This window comes from Balaenoptera physalus, assembly GCF_965194825.1.
Source record: "Balaenoptera physalus genome assembly, chromosome: 2".
Taxonomy (NCBI): domain Eukaryota; kingdom Metazoa; phylum Chordata; class Mammalia; order Artiodactyla; family Balaenopteridae; genus Balaenoptera; species Balaenoptera physalus.
Genome location: NC_138883.1, coordinates 149,521,790 through 149,542,394, shown reverse-complemented (window position 1 = coordinate 149,542,394; position 20,605 = coordinate 149,521,790). Strand labels below are relative to the sequence as shown.

Below are 20,605 nucleotides of genomic sequence, written 5' to 3'. Positions count from 1 at the left end.
AAAAAGTGCACAGGCCAACCTTTAATGTATTTAATTAGCGTATGTAATCGATTTTTCCATTCATAGGGCTTATTAACTTAAATATGTACTTGGGGCCTCATTATCATAGTCTATTCACTTGGAAAGTATACATCCTGCTTTTGATCCTTTTTCTGGCTGCATGGAGAACCCATTTAGTCTTGGGGCAAAGCTCTCAGGGGTCCCTGAAGCTGACCTGGGTGGGCTTGGGCTCCCTGTGATGAGCGCTCCTCATGCAGGTGAGCCCCCTCGGTGGGGAGCGCAGTGTCCTCCCAGCTGTGTCCAGCAGGCCCAAGGCCGGCCCCCCGGCATCCCAGCCCTTCCCGGAACAGGACCCAGGGCAACAGGTGCCTGCAGCGTTTGTCAAAGAGGTGATTTTTGTTTCTTTCCCCGTCTACTTCTTGTTTTCAATAAGGAGAAAAGGAGAAAGGAGACACACACACATACACACACACACATACACACACACACACACACACACACACACACACACACACACACACACACACACACACACACACACACACACACACACACACACACACCCCTACGGAGAAAGAGAGAGAGAAATTTATTTTAAGGAATTGGCTTGTGCATTTGTGGGAGCTGGCAAGTCCAAAATCCACAGAGCAAGCCCTGGCAGGGTGGGAATCCAGATCAGACTTGATGTTGAGGCTTGAGTCCGAACTCCACAGGGCAGCAGGCTGGAAACCCTGGCAGGTTTCTATGTTGCAATCTTAAGGAGAATTCTTTCTATTTCAGGAAACCTTTGTCTTTATTCTTTATTCATGTGATTGGGTGAGGCTCACCCACACTACGAAGGGTAACCTGCTTTACTGAAAGTCCACTGGTTTAGATGTTAATCACACCTAAGAAATATCCTTACAGCCACGTCTAAGAAATATCCTTACAGCCACGTCTAGAGTGGTGTTTGACGAAACACCTGGGCACCGCGGCCTAGACAAGTTCACACATAAAAATTGCTTTCTTTGAGCTTCTAAGGCTTTGGATTTTCCTGATTCCTGGGGAGGGTCAACACCTTCTCTTTTTCCTCCATTCCCCAGGGCCATGTCTGTGTGGATACAGGTGCACGTGGGGTGAGACGTGCCCTGGAGTGGTCTAGGTGCATCTCCCCCTGCCCCCAGCCTCAGGCCCTTCTGAGCTGAAGACTGAGCTCGTGACTTTAGCCATTTCCCGAGGAAAAGTTGCGGCCAACCCCACCCATATCTCTAGATTGGCCCTTCTCTCCAGAGCCGTGACCTATGCTCTCACCAGCCTCCTCTGACCTGTTCTTCCCTTCTGCGCATTGCTTGTCTTCTCTCTGACCTCACTGTCCTTTCCTAGCCTGAAATTCTAAACGGGGTACCCCAACCCTGCTGGAGAGCATGTCGAAAACCTTCCCCGCTGGGCCATCACTGGACATTCTGTCTGTGTTGGTTTATCATTTTATCATCACTCCCTCTGTGTTCACTGTTTATTGCTAACAGTTTCTGCAGACTCCCAACTGTATCTTGCCATGATTTAAAGAGTTAAAATGGCCCTACATGTTGGATAAACATGTTCTACATTCTAGAACAATAGTTATGTCTGTTAGGTTAACCTGCAAAGTGCATAACCTAAATCCTATTTGGGTTAGAAAACAACCTATAATATGTCGATTTTTCTGCATCTGTGAAACACTGGTCTAAAATAATCATTGATCATCTCATACTCGTGTTGAATGGAGTCCTGTGAAAAATACACCTCATTAGGTTACTTCATCACAGTAGGGATGACAGTAGGTATTATTAAGCACCTGTATGGCCAGCTCCTAAATATGCCTCTTGAGAAGGGCAGTAATGTGATAATTCCTCTCCCGAAATTTATATCCAGGTTCTGTGAATTAATGAATAAGTTAGAGATGCACTATGTGATTTTATTAGGAGGTGGGGAACGTGTCTTTCCTGTCTGAGTTTTGCCACACTAGCAGCAAAATCAACTTGGGTTCCACCAACTGTTAGAAGACATTTCATCCGCGCGTACGTCTGCTGCATAGCGGTCGTGGCGAAGGCCCTGCTCTGTGCCCGGTGGGGTCACCGTTCTCCCCTCATCCTCCTGCTCACCGTCGGCAGAGGAGGCTGGAGCAGGACCTCTACCCCAGGACAGCGCAGAAGTCAGGCTGGAGTGGAGGCCCTCGAAGTGGGTCCTCCCACTCAGCACTGGGACCTGATTTCAGAAAAAGTACCCCACATGCTTCGTGATGTTTCTCTCTCCTTTCCGTGAAGAGCTAGAGAGAGGGGATTGACTTGGACACAGCAAGCGTGTGCTTTTCTCCTTTTTCTGTTCATTCACCTGTCAAGAAAAGAACACTCCTTGCTCACAGACGCATACACTGAAGAAAAAGACAAGGAAAGAGAGAGGAAGCCCCTTTAAGCCTCATCAGGGATAACCTCAATGTTTAAGAGCAGAGACTAAATCAGAGATTCTTCCCCTGCTACCCACACACAGCACTGTGAATTCACCAAGGCAACAGTATCCAGGACCTGCGGCTCCACCCATGAGAAGGCAGCAGCAGTCCTGAGGACGCCCAGATGGCATCCCAGACACAGGCAGCAGGCAGGCTGCATCTGGATGAGGCTGCAGGAGGCGGGGAGGAGCCCAGCTGACACTGTGTTTCTGTTTACAGTCATTAAATGCATTGAAAAGGGACAATGAGGGATGAAAGGAAAGAAACGCTGGGCGTGTCCTATACCTAAATATTTCACTCATTTGGGACGAGCCTCACCTCGGATGTCAGGTCATAATTCTCGGGTGGGTCTGGATGCTCCTGCGGAGTTCTGAGGACACTCTCGGCACACACCCACAGCCCCCTCGGGGCACAGTCATTTTCCATGCGTTATCTTAGCTCCTCTCCCCACACCTCAGAGTGCGATTATCCCCAAGTGGCAGGTTTAGGAGCTGAGGCTCAGGGCTGAAGGGACTGGCTCCAGGCCCCTGGTTCTGTGCCCCTTCCAGAGCCCCACGGCCTCCAAGGACCTGGCGCTCCTCCTTCACAGGGTGTGTGCGGGATGCAAGCCCCAGGACTCGGCCACCTACCGATGGAAGGAAACACCTACACCTACAGATGGAAGGTCTCCTGCCCACCAGGCCTCACTGTGGATTGGGAACAGCCAAACCACCCGTGTGGGGTCCACACTTTTTGGTTGATTAGGCCGTTGGGAATCTCACTCTAAAATTTCCTCCACTGTCCAGCAACACACCTGGGCAGCCAGGATGGGACCCTCCCCGGGGATGGGACCCTCAGCTCTGTTTCCACACACTCTGGCCCCTATTTTCATGCTTATCAGAATAGATGGGTTGTTTCCCCTCACACCTCCCCTGCCCCCTGACCCCCCGGCACACACACTCACAAGAAGGAATCTTTTACATTCACCTTTTCCTTCTCAGAGCCCAGCACAGCCTGGGACAGAGCTCGCAGCTTGGCCTGCAGTGAGCAGAGGTGAAAGCTTGCCCATCCTGGGCCCGGGTCTCCACGCACCCGGCTTGGCTTCCTCACCCCCTGGTTCCTCTTGAACCTACTCTGCAGCCCGCTTCCCCTCCCCCTGCCGCCCCCATAAAGGCTGTGGTGAGATCCCCCCGCATCCCTCCATCCCTGGCCTTCTCCTCGGCTGTTCCGGGATGCACTCCCCGCCTCCCTCCCCACTCCTCCTGCTCCTCCGCGGGATCCCGGTCCTGGTGGCTCTGTTGATGACCTTGTGGGCCTCTACCCATCACTCCCCAACTGGCATCTCCTCCTGAAGCCCAGTCTGATCCACTGCCTCCAGCCTAAGAGGCAACCCAAACGATTCTAGCAAAGCACCTGGGAACTGGCCCCTGCCAAGTGCCAAGCCCATGACTGCTTAGGGCTCAGCAAATGGCACTTCTGTCCAAAGTCTTTGGACGGTCCCCCTGGCTTCCCTTCCCCTCATCCCACGTCCCAGCCCCAGCTGTTCCCGGGATCTGACTGCTCCTCACCATGCGGCCAAGTCCAACCACCCGCACCTGGAGGCTGTGAGGCTTCCTAACCCACCCTGCTTGGTCCTGGACCCACAGCCCATGGTGCCACAGCGGAGAGAGACACATTATAAACGCGTCAGTCAGTCACTTCACTGCCTGGCTTAAAGGCCCCTAGGGGCCTCCATGACACCAAGATAAAGTCCTTGCTCCTCAAAATGGCCTTGGAGGCCCTGGCCCTGGCCCCTGGATACCTCCCTTCCTTCCCCTAGGGTTGCAGGCTCATCAGCCTTTGGCTGGTTCTCCTCCTGGCTCAGGACTCCACCCTCCTGTCTTCCCTGGAACAGCTGCCAACCCCCCCTACGCAGCAGAGGGGTGGGGCGGCTTCTTTCTGACCCTCACGTACCTCTCGGGGAGGACTTTCCTAGCCCTCCTTCTAGAACTGTGCCACTCCCACCTCTAGAACTATCCATCCCTCATCCTGCCTTATTTTCTTCAAGCACTTATCACTCCCTGATGCATTGCATGTTTTGTTTCTTTGTTCGTTTGTTTTCTCTCAGTAGAATGCAAGCTCTGTGAGGATAGAGATTTTATTTTGTTCACGTCTGTATCCCTAGTTCCTAGAGCAGTGCCTGGAGCACAGTAGGTGCTCAATAAATATTTGTTATAATAAATAAATAATAAAAAATATTGAACAGAGGTTTAATAAGATGCATCAAAATACCAATTTCCCTGCTGATGATAGAGATCAAGGTTAGTGAAGTATGGCAGTGGACCAAATCCAACCTGCAGCCTGTTTTTGTAAATAAAACTTTATTGGAGGGCTTCCCTGGTGGCGCAGTGGTTGAGAATCTGCCTGCCAATGCAGGGGACACGGGTTCGAGCCCTGGTCTGGGAAGATCCCACGTGCCGCGGAGCAACTAGGCCCGTGAGCCACAACTACTGAGCCTGCGCGTCTGGAGCCTGTGCTCCGCAACAAGAGAGGCCGCGATAGTGAGAGGCCCGCGCGCCGCGATGAAGAGTGGCCCCCACTCGCCGCAACTAGAGAAAGCCCTTGCACAGAAACGAAGACCCAACACAGCCATAAATAATAAATAAATAAATAATTAAAAAAAAAACTTTATTGGAAAACAGGCACATCTGCTCATTTGCATAAAGTTTATGGCTGCTTTCATGCTGCCACAAAAGTTGAGTAGTTGTGAGAAAGACTGCACTTAGCCGCTCTTTTACAAAAGCATTCACTATTTAAACACTGTAACCTGTTCTCGTCTTTTCTTTTTAAGGAAATTAAGATTGAATGTGAGAATTTCTCTCACATTCAATAAATCACATCACTGTATGGTATAAGTTATATCTCCATAATACACATGAAGGTTGTTTAAAGATTTGTTAAATCAGTAAGCAAAATAGAATAGACAACATTGTGAATTTTAAAAATAATTTCGGGCCTAGTCATTAACATTTTTTCTTCAGACCCTTTATTGTTGAGAAGGACATCTAATAGATTAAATTAGGTTTACCCATGCCAAACAAATCAATGGCTCTTTTATAAAACAAGGCTTGAAGCAAGAGAAAAATGATAGATTCACATTGAATCTTGTCTATGTTTAAAATACAGTGAGCCCTATATGTCTGAAAATGTGCTTATAATTAGAAATATTGGTAAACTAAGTGTAAGTGCTTTGTTATATCTGAATTTGATCAGAAAGTGTCCAAATTAACCCACAGTACTCTCAGCTATGCCCTCAAGTTGTCATAGAAGCAACTATCCCTTTAAACATTTTTTTCACCCTCCATAAATCTCATTAAATAAAGATAATTGTGACACCTACCATGTCAAAAGTGTTTGATTTTCAGATTGCACTTGAAGAAATGCACAAATTACACTTGTTCAGAGTAAGAAAAAAACAAAGCAGTACTCAGTATTCTATGGTATAACTCAAGACAGATAAGACAGATTGCAGTAATTATTGTGAGAAAAGTAACCACAGTACTTGTTCAATATCCTAAAACAAAATTTACTGAGAATCCATATTGGACATGTCTGAGACCCTGGAACATTTTAAAATTTCATATAAGCTACTGGAACTTGCTTACCTTATCTATATATATATTTTTTTAATTAATTAATTAATTATTTTATTTTTGGCTGCATTGGGTCTTCGTTTCTGTGCGAGGGCTTTTTCTACTTGCGGCGTGCGGGGGCCACTCTTCATCGCGATGCGCGGGCCTCTCACTATCGCGGCCTCTCTTGTTGCGGAGCACACGCTCCAGACGCGCAGGCTCAGTAGTTGTGGCTCACGGGCCCAGTTGCTCCGCGGCATGTGGGATCTTCCCAGACCAGGGCTCGAACCCGTATCCCCTGCATTGGCAGGCAGATTCTCAACCACTGCGCCACCAGGGAAGCCCCACCTTATCTATATTAATGCACTTTATCACCCTAAACAAATTTTGAGTGATAAAAGATGCCTTTCTCCTTTCACCTTTTTGATAGTTTACAGTCATGGTGTGTGTCATCCGCTATGGATGTGGATTTGCCAATTTCAGGCTGAAGTAAACTGCAGTCCTCCTTTAACACCAGGATGGAGCTATATCATCACCACTAGGTGGTGCTCTGCAATAGTTAGTAAATTCCACAGTGTTTAAACTTGGCATTGACAGTGATTCTTTTCTTCAAGGAATGAATCACTCTTAATGCGTTTTTGCCGTTCTCATCAGCACTATCTACTGCTCTCCAACTTTAATTTGCTAAATCACCCTATTATGAAGGAATGATGGCCTTTGACTCATACTGAAATCTCTGATGTAAAGTTCTTTAGGTTAAATAACATGTGGGCTTCTGAGAAGTGCTATTAATTCTCTCTTTTCTTTCACAATTAACTTCAAGTGAAACAATATCGTAAAGGAATGTGAACACTTTTTGCAGCCAACTAAGCAATTAAAAGCAAAGACAAATGAGCATTAACAAAAACCGAAATTCACCGTTCTTCATGGACTCTGTAGTTGACAGCTAAAGCTTTTGTTTATTTTCATTGCTAAGTCTTGTATGGCAAGTATGTTTTTGGTAGATAGGATGAATTTTGTCTTTATCAGTGTGGTACAAGCAACCAGGCTCTGGTTAATACACTGTTTAATGGAAGCCGTTCCTAGGAGCCTCTCTGATGGACGTTAGAACTGGGCTCTGTCACCCAGGAGAACACAGTGGTTTCGCTCCAGAGAGCTTTTGAAGGCAACTTCACTCTGGGCTGCTACATTTTTCCATGTTTCATTGGGAAAAAAATTCTGCACCATTATGTGTGAAGATCATTCTGGTGTTGATCTGTAATAGGTACATATAGTTCCTCTCATTTGTGGTCAACTGGTAAGAACGATGGTTCTCTAAAGCCTGAGTCGGTTTACCTCAACTCCCAGTAACTCCATTAGAACAAATTTCTCCCCTGCAAACAACTCAGCATATAAATAGTTTGCGTGAGGACGGATAGCAAAATAATACAGACAGAATCTGTTAAATAAGAAATACATTGAATTGGCATATTGCAAAATTAAATAACTGAAAAGTTATGTTTAAATTTTACCTCTTTTTATATTTCCTTCATGAAAAAGCATGTCCCAGTAATAATTAATCATTTAGTTCAATACCTTGAGAAAGAATTCTTGAGTAATTTATAGATATCTATACGTCTTTATCCATTTGGGTTGTTATAACAAAATACCCTCAGCTAGGTGGCTTGTAAAGAACAAAAATTTATTTCTCACAGTTCTGGAGACTGGGAGCCCAAGATCAAGGTGTTGGCAGATTCAGTGTCTGGTGAGAGCTTCTTGATTCATAGATAGCTGTTTTCTCTCTGTCTCCTCATGTGGCAGAAGGGACAAGGAAGCTCTCTGGGGTCCCTTTTGTAAGGGCACCTAATCACCTCCCTAAGGCTCTACCTCCTAATACCCTCAGGTATTAGGAGGTAGAATTTCAACATAGAATTGGGGGGAGAGACAAAAGCACTCAGACCATAGGAATATATATATATATAATTAAAGAATACAGGCAAGTTTTTATTTGGTTTTTTTTTTTTTTGGTTTATTTGGCTCTGTTGGGTCTTCGTTGCTGTGCACGGGTTTTCTCTAGTTGCGGCGAGCAGGGGCTACTCTTCATTGCAGTGCGTGGGCTTCTCATTGTGGTGGCTTCTCTTGTTGCGGAGCACGGGCTCTAGGCCCGTGGACTTCAGTAGTTGCGGCATGTGGGCTCAGTAGTTGTGGATTGCGGGCTCTACAGCGCAGGCTCAGTAGTTGTGGGGCACGGGCTTAGTTGCTCCACGGCATGTGGGATCTTCCCAGACCAGAGATCGAACTCGTGTCCCCTGCATTGGCAGGCAGATTCTCAACCATTGCACCACCAGGGAAGTCCCCAGGCAAGTTTCAATAAGGAAATACTTGATCGTTTTCTAAAAAAACATTTTGAACAAATGTTTACTGAGCACCATAGTGCCAAGTGTTGGGAGGGATACAAAGAAGTAAAAGATGGTCCCTACCCTCAAAAACACATATCCATACATCCTTATTGAAGAAACCAAGCATGATTGTTTGAAACAGTACAAGGCCCCAGACACTTAGACAGCAGATTGGAAGTCAGCAACGTGGAGGGTGTTGGATAAAAGAAAACTCTTCCAGAGCCGGCACAGAGAAACTCCTGGAGGGGAAGTGACTTATGCGGTTCATGAATCACTGGTTCACCCGCTGGCTGTGTATAGGAATCACGTGGAGAACTCACAACGCAGAGATTCTGCTTTAGTGGACCTGTATGCTCCCCAGGTGAATCTAATGAACCATTGCCCTAGTGTTAGTCCCAGGACTGGCTGCTGGTCTAAGAATCCAGCTTGAATCAGAATGTAAATCAACTACATCACCCAGCACAACGTTTAGTTCTGCTGCCCTTCTTCTTATGAGGATAACATAACATGACAATCTTGATGAAAGAAGCAGCAGGTGGATTTACCCCTGGTAAAAGTTCCGCATCTTCCTGGGCCCGTGTTTTGAGTAGTGCTGCTAAATCATGAGTGGAATTTACATAGGCTTGGAGGGATAGAGGGAAGCAAGCATTCATGGAAATAGCAAAAACAAAGGTATAGAAGTGGGAAGAAACAAGATATCTCAGAGCAATTTTGTCTATAGATCTGATGAGAGTATCATTAGTATTCCTCCTAAGCATACATATCCGTGGCAAATTATAAACGACACTAAAGGGTTATTAATGAATAACAATTTAAGGTATTAATAATGGTCAGCATTTCTTTCCACATTTCCCCCTTTCAAGGCACTTAATGTGTGTAAGTAAAAATTCCATCTTTAATTGACTTTTTGTATCTGCAGCCTTGTCTGCCTGTGCCGTGTCGTTTAGCTTAGGGTCTCGTACAGAATATTTGTTCAGTAGATAATTTTTCAATGCCTTATTATGGAAAAGTTTATGCATATACAAAGTAAACAGAATAATGTAATGAGCCTCTGTGCACCAGTTACCCAGTTTCAGGAATTATCCACATTCTGCCATTTCTGCTTCTTTTGTAATCCCACCCACTCCCTGCCCTGACATAATATTATTTTTTAGTTTTTTTGGAGGTAAAATTTACATCTATCAAAATGACTTAGTGACAGAACCACAAAGCTGGCTGTACGATTTTGGCAAATGCATACACCTGTGGTGCCCCCAACCCTGTGACAGAGAACATCTCCATCTGTCCAGAAAGTTCCTTCACATCTCTGGTCAGGCAATCCCTCACCAACCAGAGGCAACTAGTAGGATTTTTTTTCACCTTACTGAACTTCACCTATTCTAAAATGCCATCTAAAGGAAGTGCACAGCATTTACTCATTTGTATTCAGATCCTTTTGCTTCACATAATGTCTGTGGGGTTCACCCATTCAATAAATATTTTTTATTTTTTTATCCTTTATTTTTATTTTTTTAAAGATTTTTTTTTTTGATGTGGACCATTTTTAAAGTCTTTATTGAATTTGTTACAATATTGCTTATGTTTTATGTTTTGGTTTCTTGGCTGTGAAGCATGTGGGATCTTAGCTCCCCGACCAGGGATCAAACCCACACCCCCTACATTGGAAGGCGAAGTCTTAACCACTGGACTGCCAGGGAAGTCCCAATAAATATTTTGTAAAGTAAAGAATTCTGGACTAGAGAGTGGCGGGAGCAGAGGACTCAGGAGGAGGACAGATTGGGCGGGTGGCCTGGCATCCGTCCATCTGTGGCAATCCCTGGAGGCCAGAAAAAGGAACTTTTACTCCGTTTTCATGACTCCAAGTCAACGGTCTGCTTCATCATTGCTGAGAGGGCCTGGGAGCTGGTTCTGACACCACACCCCACTCCCCACTGCTTTGTGAGTCACCGCAGTGCCACTGAGTGGCCGGGCCTGGTGCCAAACTCACCGTGGAGCTGCTGCATTCACATCTCCCCCTAAGAGCTGGCCTGTCCGTAAGTCCCATCCCACCCCCGTGGACAGACAGGAGGAAGGAGCTCAGAACTTGGCACAGGCCTTTGAAAGACTGTGTGAGCCTTGTAAGGCAGCGGGGCTGCGAAGGTCAGTGATATGATAAGCTTGAGCAGAGCAGTCAGGGAGCCATGCACCAGGGCTGGGCACTGGGAGCTAGTCGGGGGCCTGGCTGTGTACTGCCCAGGCAGGGAATCGGGCCATCCTGCAGGGCTGCTAAGGAGGTTTGATCTGTGTGGGTGTCGGACGAGGACAAGAACACCGCAGACCAACCATCAAATGCAGCAGTGATAAAAGATCTGCTGACCAGGTCAGGCCGAGAACCCCAGCAATCAGGCTCTGGAGTTGGAATCCAGGTCAAGGATGAAGAAGAAGACAGTCTGGACTCAAGCTAAGTTTTGGAACATAGAAAGTCCAAGGCAGAATAGCAAGGAAGGCAAAAAGCTGGAGAAGTGGTTGTCCAGCAGAGGAAAGAGTGTCTGGAGGCTGATACGGAGTGATCTTTTCCTTCCTAAGCATTATCTTCCTCCGCAATATCTTCCCTCAGATTCCAGAGAAGCATAAATTTAGGGGCCTTGAGAAAAGGGCGGGAGAACTTCTACGTGCCTTATTGTAATCGATAGGATCAAAGATAGCCCCAAGTGTTGGAACCTAGGTGTATTAATTATCTGTTGCTGCAAAACAAATTACCCCCAAATCACCCCAAAGTGTGTGGCTTAAAAAACACAGTTATCATCTCATTGTTTCTGTGGGCCAGGAATCAGGGCACAGTTTAGCTGGGTTACACAGCTCAGGGGTTCTCACAGGCTGTAATCAAGGTGTCAGCTGGGGCTGTGGTCTCATCTGAAGTTTCCGAAGGAGAACAATCAAATTCCAGCTCACTCCTATGGTTGTTGGCAGGATTCAGCTCCCTGTGAGATGTTAGGATGAGGCTCTGGCTTCTTTACTGGCAGTTGGAGGTTGCCCAGAGTTTCTTGCCATGTGACCTTCTCCACTTTATCAGAGCAAATGTGTGAGGAGAGTCAGAAAGACAGGGTATATGAAAAAGAGGGAAGTCACAGTCTTTTATAACCTCCTCTCAAAAGTGACACCCCATCACCTCTGCTGTATTTTGTTCATTAAAATCAAGTTGCTGGTCCAGCCCATACACACAAAGTCATGAATACCAGGAGGTGGGTGTCACTGGTGGCTGTGTGGGAAGCTCCTAACTCCCTAGGGGACTGGAGGAGTGGAAATATCAGGGACCACAATACGGCAGCTGGGATGGAGGTCACATGGACCCAGATGATAGGCTGAGTTGTATTCCCAGTAGGTGTCCCAAAACCTCAGCCCACACCCATGTGAGTCGTGGGAGAGCTCATAAATTGGGAAGCACCCTGTTTTGACCACCTGTAGGACACGTATACTTCATTTCATTTCACTGGTCTGTCATCTGGACAGTCAGCTCTGTCCTCGAGAAGTCTAAGGGACCGCTCCTGGGCATGTCCATTTTTCAGCAATTTCCTCCTGATTCCCAGAGAACTGATATGAGACTGACCTTGGCCATGGTGTTGAACCACAGAGGCAAAAGAAGCCACTTTTTTTTCTTTTTTTTTTTTTTTTTTTGGAGGCAGAATAAGGCCTGGAAATTGTTTTGCCTTCATTGCGGTTGTTACTTTTCCAGAAACAGTCTCTTCCTATTTTAGACAAGGATGTAAAGTCTGCCTGTTCTAGCTCACAAAGCTCTTGTGGGAGCCAAATGAGATAATGCTCATAAATGCATTTTGAAACTTTTTTTAAAAGGACAAATGTCAGACACCACATATTGTTATGATCGTCGCTGTTCTTTAAACAGTTGTTTATCAGAGAAGATCAAAGTTTTCAGGATAAGCTCTGGCTCCTTCCGCTCCTTCTGCTTCTCCATGCCCAGAGGAGCCTCCTCTTGGTGACTGAGGTTCGCAGTGTCACCTCCCTCCCAGATCCCTGCCTGAGGTCACCCCTGCTCTCCTCGGGCCGGGGGCACACACGGCCCTCGTGCCAGCCTCTCTGTGCCCCTTAGCTTTGCCAGGTCTTCCCTCTGCCACACTCCGGTCACCGAGCTGGCTGCTGTGTAAAGTACAGAGCTCTCAGCCTACACTGGGGCTTCTGATCGCCGCCCCGTTGTCCTGACCATCCTCACCCCACCAGCCCCAGGCCTTCTGCCCAGGCCCTTGGCCCCTGTCCGAGGCCTTGCCTCTGTGCTCCGTGGCCCCTGCATGGAAGCAGAGGGCCCAATCTGTTCCCTGGTGCCAGGCACCCCCGAGGACCACTCTCTGTTGCCTTCCCTCCGCACTTTTGACATGGATCTGTTTCAGTCATCATGTTCTGCAGAACATGCTCTGCAGTAGAAGATGGGGGTTACCGTATCTTCTGAAGCTCAAGCCTTCACAGGCAGTAAAGGGCACAGCTAGTATCCAAACCCAGGCCCCCCAGCTCCCTCCTCCCCAGGCGCCTGTGACGTCCCCCATTAGGTCAGGAGACACCGTTCTTCAAGTCTTCAGATTCCCAACAGTAACTGGGGATTCTGCCCCAAGGTAAAAAACGGTGATCTGGGCAAACTCCTGACACACACATATATTTCTGCCATAATTTATTAAATCCATATTTAATACATTTCATTGGATAAAAAGATTAATTTGTATTTTGTGAAAAAAAAATTGATGCAAATGTTGTAGCCCTGGTAACAATGTGTGTCTACATCAAATACAAAGGCTGAAAATTTCCCATTTCTGGTTCTTTCAAGTCGACTCTATGCCATTAAATATCTACATTAAATGAAGTACCACACTGCCTTAAGAGTTATTCATTTGTAGGAAGAGACTCCAAGGTGTAACCCTTAAATCTATAAAAAGTACTAACTAAAAGTAACTGTTACCATGGCAACACACTGCCTTCATTAGGAGCCTCCAAAAGCAAAGCACTTTGGAAATGAGCATTTACAGGTGCTCCAGAATCATTGAAACGCCATGGAATGGATTTTTAATCACTGTTAACAGTTGCAGCTTCATTCTCAGGTTCAAAAGGAGATTTCAGAGCTTGCCCCGTACATACACTCTTTTAAAATTAAAGGAGCGTATTTCATTAGTATTGCCGATTTTAGATAGATAGATAGATAGATAGATAGATAGATAGATGATAGATAGATAGATATGTATGTTTGAGGAACTCACAAAATGGATTTTAAAATGCATGTAGATGGGTAGGGTCCATGAATGGCTAAGACACTTTGGCAAAAGAAGAGCTAGGGGTTGCAGGGCACACCCCCCATATGAAGTCACACCACGGAGTCGTAGCAAGAAGGCAGCGTGCTCCAGCAGAGGAAAAGCAAAGAGGTGGATGCAGCCCGTGAGAGAGCCACGGACCCACAAGCCACACGTAGGCCTGGGACGGGCTCGGGAGAGCAGCAGCGCTCCAGACCAGCGGGGAGAAGACCCATGTGTTTGCAGCAGCGTTGGGGAAACCTGTCTCAGTAAATGGATTCCTCCCTCCCACTGTGTAAAGGAGGCAAAGTCCTGTTGGATTCAATACTTTAATAGGTAAAGTATGGATGGACCTAGAGATTGTCATACTGAGTGAAGTCAAAGACAAATTATCATATGATATCGCTTATATGTGGAATCAAAAAAAAATGGTACAAATGAACTTATTTACAAAGCAGAAATAGAGTCACACATGTAGAAAACGAACTTATGATTACCAAGGGGGAAGGGGGGGAGGGATAAATTGGGAGTTTGGGATTGACATATACACACTACTGTATATAAAATAGGTAACCAACAAGGACCTACTGTACAGCCCAGGAAACTCTACTCAGTACTCTGTAATGACCTATATAGGAAAAGAATCTAAAAAAGAATCGATATGTGTATATGTATAACTGATTCACTTTGCTGTACACCTGAAACTATCACAGCAGTGTAAATCAACTACACTCCAATACAAATTTAAAAGAAAAATAGGAAAAGTAAAACCGTAAAACAGATGCAAAAAGGTCAAAGGAAATGCCTTGGCGACCTCAGGGAGGAGACTATTCAAACAAGACCCTCAATGCACCAACGACAGGGCAAAATAGGAGGGATAAGACCATCTAAAAACTCTACCTGTGGTTCAGTGAAGTCGTCATAGTCAAAGTTAGCAGAAAACAATAATCTGGAAGAAGATTTGAAATGAATAAAATTGACAAGGGGTTCATAGATAGAACCACTCTGTCTGAGAACATTTGTCGCACTCATGGGAATGTTCCAGGTCTGTGCTGGCCGTGAGCCACTGGCGGCTAATGAGCACTTGAAATGCAGCCAGTGTGACTGAGCAGCTGGATTTTAATTAATTGTCATTCTAACAGGCGCATGGGACCAGTGGCTACCCCACTGGACAGCACAGACCTGGAATATACAAGGAACTCCTACAAGTCAATAAGGAAAGTGAGAAAACTCAAAATATGAATAGGCAAAAAGAAAAACGTGGCCTCAACTTTCTACCTTCATTCTCCTCCATCTCCATTTCTTTGCTTATTTTATTTTTATTTTATAATTGTACGTATATATTCATATGATGCACCCCAGATCCCTTTCCGGCAGTGAGATTTCGCATACGGAGCTGACCATGGTCCTCTCCCGGGACCAGCTGGGGCTGGCCTCCCCGGGCCTCTGAGCTTCTACGAGATGGGCCGGCACCAGCCGTGGAGAAGCTGCACATTCTCCTACCACGTGCTCAGACCCAGGCTTTGTGGGAACTCATCTGTTCCAGTTCATTTGAAAGAAGAAACACATTTATCAGCTGCAAAGATTCTAAGACAGTAAACAAAGAGGTCAGTGATGTTTCCAGCTCCAAACAGTCTAAGTTTGGGTGGACACGTCGCATTCTTTTTGCTATTTACATAATGGAGAAGAAAGGTTAAAGTTGGGTAAAGCTTTTAGCCAAAGAGAAAATGGAAGAAATTGTAATTTATTACTTAAGGGAACAGGAACAATATTTCACGTTTTTCTTGTCACTGCACCCTCAGAAAAAGATCATCACAGTGGAGCTGCCCAGAGGAAGGGCACTTGTCGCACAAAGGGCGGGAGCTCCCTAGGAAGGCAGGAGAGAATATGGTCCTCCTGTGATGGTGCCACATGTGTCACTGAAGAGGAAACAGGCATCAAACAAGCACTGTTTGGCTCAAAAAAGTTCTTTGACGAAGGAACCATTTGTTCCCTGAATTGGGCAACAAAAGCAGGTCGTTTACTCCTCCAGAAGTATGAAAGTGCAGGATGTGAAACTCTCCTTTTTGCAGGACAAAAATAGCCAACAAAAGGGGCAACTTTGTGTGGTTCAGTCATGCAGCCTTCAATCAGAAAAGGCAGCCGAACCTCCCTGGGAGCCGACAGGAGAGGCTGCCCGGTCAAGGTTCTGGGGCCACAGGACAGACAAGTTTCAGGTCCCACATAGTGTGAACAAAGAGGCAAGAACCAGAGCTGCAGCCGAGGATCTGCGGGAGAATTAGCAACAGAGAGAGAGCTGGGCTGCACACAGAGCCCTCGGGCATCCGTACCACAATCAATTAATCAATCAATCAATAGGAGCTGGGAAAGCCCCAAAGATCTATCCCAACAACAGATGCCACTGATCTTCAAAACCCCAAGCCAAGCACTGAGGTTTTAATGTATTTTTTGTTCACTTGATAAATCCTTAGAGTAGGTGAAGGCAGTCATGGCAACAAGCCCCAGTGTTTTCAACAGCTCCATGGAAGATGATACCTCTCCCTTGGGCGTGTTCCTGGTGTGTTCTTGGCCAGATCAGGCAGGCAGCACCCCGTAGCTGGTGGTCCAGGGTGCTCAGAGGCCAGCAGAAGCCTGCAGAAGGGAACGGCTTTGACACACATGTGGGGGAAAGTGCAGGAGGATCCAGTTCTAAACTCTGGTTTGATTGGCTGTGAAATCTCCTGTTTTACATTTTATAATGAATAATAATAGTTCATGTTTCCTTTCATTAGAAATGCATCATAGAGAAGTAACCCGTTCAGTCCTGAAACATCTTTAAGTGATTTAATAACTGCTTATGGTAAAACATAATGTAAGCAATGAGGCTGCCTTTGATGTTAAACTTGTTATGTAGTCATTTGACTGAATTTCCCAAACAAGTCCTTTAGGCCGCTTGTTAATTTTATCGTAATTGTGAGGATCAACCCTTTTGTTGCAGGAAGGGGAACCCAAGAGTGGGCTCTTGTCGAACACTCAGAAATGAATTGTCCGAGGAGACACACGTGCTGACAAAGCAGGAGACTTTATTGGGAAGGGGCGCCTGGGCGGAGAGCAGCAGGTAAGGGAGCCCAGGAGTACTGCTCCCCACGTGGCTCGCAGTCTCAGGGTTTTATGGTGATGGGATTAGTTTCCGGGTTGTCTCTGGCCAATCACTCTGACTCAGGGTCCTTCCTGGTGGCTCGCACATGGCTCAGCCAAGATGGATTCCAGCGAGGAGGATTCTGGACATATCTTCTTCTCCCTCCGTCCTTTCGGCCCCTCCCGAATTCTCCTGGTTTGTTTCCGGTGGCAGCACTGAGTTCTTTATCAGGACGTCCTACTGTGAGAAAACTCAGGCAAACGGTTATCATCATGCCTGGCCAAGGCAAGTGGTTACGGTCAACGGTTCCCTAACCCTTTCTTTTGGAAATTATGATGTAATTCAAAGCTTTGAGTCAGACAGAGCTGGGGTGAAGCACAGTCTCCAGCAAGGCTCTTCACCTCCGTGCACCTGTTTCCTCATTGGTAGTGTGGCCTGCTTTGAAAATAAGTGAGTGAACCTCTCAACGTCTGTTCTCTGCTCCCGGCTTTGCCCTCCCTTTCTTACGCTGCTACGGAAGATCAGGGTCTACGATGTGATGCCCACATGCAGGGGAGGAATTCAGCCCAGAGTTGGCATCACAGGCCCATTCTTGGGCCCAAATCATTTCTGATAGAATCATCTAGGAAAAGAGCAGGGAAGTGAGGCCAAGGGCAGGTATGCAATCCCCCGGGCCTTCCCTCAACCTGCAGCCCTCACCAAGGCCCCAGCCGACCACTCCAGGGCGCTCTGTTCTTGGATCCCCACTGTCCCCAGAGCCTAGCTGCGGTGGTGACTGGAGGGGTCTTCATTTTCATGGCCTGAGCACCAAGGCCCCGGCGACTGCGGAGAGGCGAGAAAGGGAGAGTTCTGCCCTCACTAAGGGCTCTTCTGAAAGTCAAGAGGAGAATTACACTTTAAAATTATTTCAGAGCAGTATGGGGTTTTTTGTTTGTGACAGGATCTTTAGTTGCAGCATGCTGGCTCTTAGTTGCAGCTTGTGGGATCAAGTTCCCTGACCAGGGATCAAACCTGGGCCCCCTGCATTAGGAGCACAGAGTCTTACCTACTGGACCACCAGGGACGTCCCTGTTTTCAATTTTTCTATTGTGGTAAAAATATACATAACATAAAATTTACCATCTTATGTGGTACATATATACAATGGAATACTACTCAGCCATAAAAAAGAATGAAATAATGCCATTTGCAGCAACATGGATGGACCTAGAGATTATCATACTAAGCGAAGTAAGTCAGACAGAGAAAGACAAATATCATATGATATCACTTATATGTGGAATCTAAAACAAAATGATACAAATGAACATATTTACAAAACAGAAACAGACTCAACAGACATAGAAAACAGACATGTTTGCCAAGGGGGTTGGGGAGGGATGGATTGGGAGGTTGGGATTAGCAGGTGCAAACTATTATATGTAGAATGGGTAAACAACAAGGTCTTACTGTATAGCACAGGGAACTATATTCAATATCCTGTGATAAGCCATAGTGGAAAAGAATATGAAAAAGAATGTATATATATGTGTAACTGAATCACTTTGCTGTACAGCAGAAATTAACACATTGTAAATCAACTATACTTCAATAAAATAAATTAAAAATAAATAATAAATAAAGATACTCTGACAAAAAGAAAAAACTTACCATCTTAACCATTTTTGTACTGGAGTATAATTGATTTACAACACTATATTAATTTCAGTGTACAACATACTGGTTCAATATTTTTATAGCTTATACTCCATTTAAAGTTATTATAAAATATTGGCTATATTCTCTGTGCTATACAATATAGCCTTGTAGTTTATTTATTTTATACATAGTAGTTCATAACTCTTAATCCCCTACCTCTACCTTGCCCCTCCCCTCTTTCTTCTCCCCACTGGTAACCACTAGTTTGTTCTCTATATCTGTGAGTCTGTTTCTGTTTTGTTACATTCATTTATTTGTTTTATTTTTTAGATTCCACATATAAGTGATAGCATTCTCTTTCTCTGACTTATTTCACTAAGCATAATATACTCCAGGTCCATCCTAGTCTGCAAAATTACAAATTTCATTCTTTTTTATGGCCAAGTAGTATCCCATTGTATATTGATATATATATATGTGTAAGTATATATGTATATATATGTGTGTGTGTATATATATATATATGTATATATATATATATATATATATATATATATATGACACATCTTCTTTATCCATTCATCTGTTTTTTTTTTTTTTTCTCACACACACACACTGTATTTTATTTTTACAAGAGATAAATAGACTGACACCAAGCATTGTACATGGATGACCACAACAAAAGCAACAATGATTGCAATTACCAAACATGAAACACACTCATACTATGTCATAATATTGACATTCAGTCCAGTAATCCTCCACTGTAACAGCTCCTTTACTTTGCAGTGAAAATTGATTTGTATATTCTTTGCCTCTGAGTCCTTGTGGGATTTTTTTTTTTTTTTTTTTAATTCAGACAGAAAGTCACAAAATTGATAGACACTTAGGTTGGTTGGTTCCAAATCTTGGCTATTACAAATAGTGCTGCTATGAACATTAGGATGCATGCATCTTTTTGAATTAGTGTTTTCATTTTCTTCTGATATATTCCCAAGGTGGAATTGCTGGATCATATGGTAGTTCTCCTTTTAGTTTTCTGAGGAACCTCCATACTGTTTTCCATAGTGGCTGCAACAATTTACATTCCCACCAACAGTGTAGGGGTTTCTCCACATCCTCACCAACATTTGTTATTTGTGGTCTTTTTGATGATAGCCATTCTGACAGATGTGAGATGATATCTCATTGTGGTTTTGATTTGCTTTTCTCTGATGATTAGTGATGTTGAGTATCTTTTCCTGTGCCTGTTGGCCATCTGTATGTCTTCTCTGGAAAAATGTCTTGTCAGGTCTTCTGCCCATTTTTTAATTGGGTTCTTTTAATAAAGTTCTTTCAAAACTTTAATTTTGGTTTTTTTTTTGATATTGAGTTGTGTGAACTGTTGGTATATTTTGGGTATTAACCCCTTATTGGTCATACCATTTGCAAATATTTTCTCTCATTCAGTAGGCTGTCTTTTCATTTTGTTTCTGGTTTCCTTTGCTATGCAAAAGCTTTTAGTTTACTTAGGTCCCATTGTTTATTTTTGCTTTTGTTTCCTTTGCCATAGATGACAGATCCAAAAAAAATATTGCTTTGATTTATGTCAAGGAGTGCTCTGCCTATGCTTTATTCTAGGAGTTTTATGGTTTCTGATGTTACATTTAGATCTTTAATCCATTTTGAGTTTATTTTTGTATATGGTGTGAGAAAATGTTCTAATTTCATTCTTTTAAATATAGCTGTTTTGTTTTCCCAGCACCACTTATTGAAGAGAATGTTTTTCATTAATTGTATATTCTTGCCTCCTTCATCATAGGTTAATTGATCATAAGTGTGTAGGTTTATTTCTGGGCTCTCTATTCTGTTCCATTAATCTATGTGTCTGTTTTTGTGCCAGTACTATATTGTTTTGATTACTGTAGCTTTGTAGTATAGTCTGAAGTCAGGGACCGTGACGTCTCCAAGCTTTGTTCTTTTTTCTCAAGATTGCTATGGCAATTCGGGGTGTTTTGTGGTTCCATATAAATTTTAGGATTATTTGTTCTAGTTCTGTGGAAAATGTCATGGGTATTTTGATAGGGATTGGTTTAAATCTGTAGATTGTTTTTTGTAGTATGGACATTTTAACAATATTAATTCTTCCGGTCCATGAACACAGAATATCT

General features: G+C 44.6%; 1 protein-coding gene across 7 annotated transcripts in view; it reads left to right on the top strand.

Moving 5' to 3' along the window:
* Positions 1 to 20,605, top strand: part of TJP1 (tight junction protein 1) — a 341,605-nt gene that overhangs the window by 23,780 nt on the left and 297,220 nt on the right. The gene's annotated exons all lie outside the window — the stretch shown is intronic.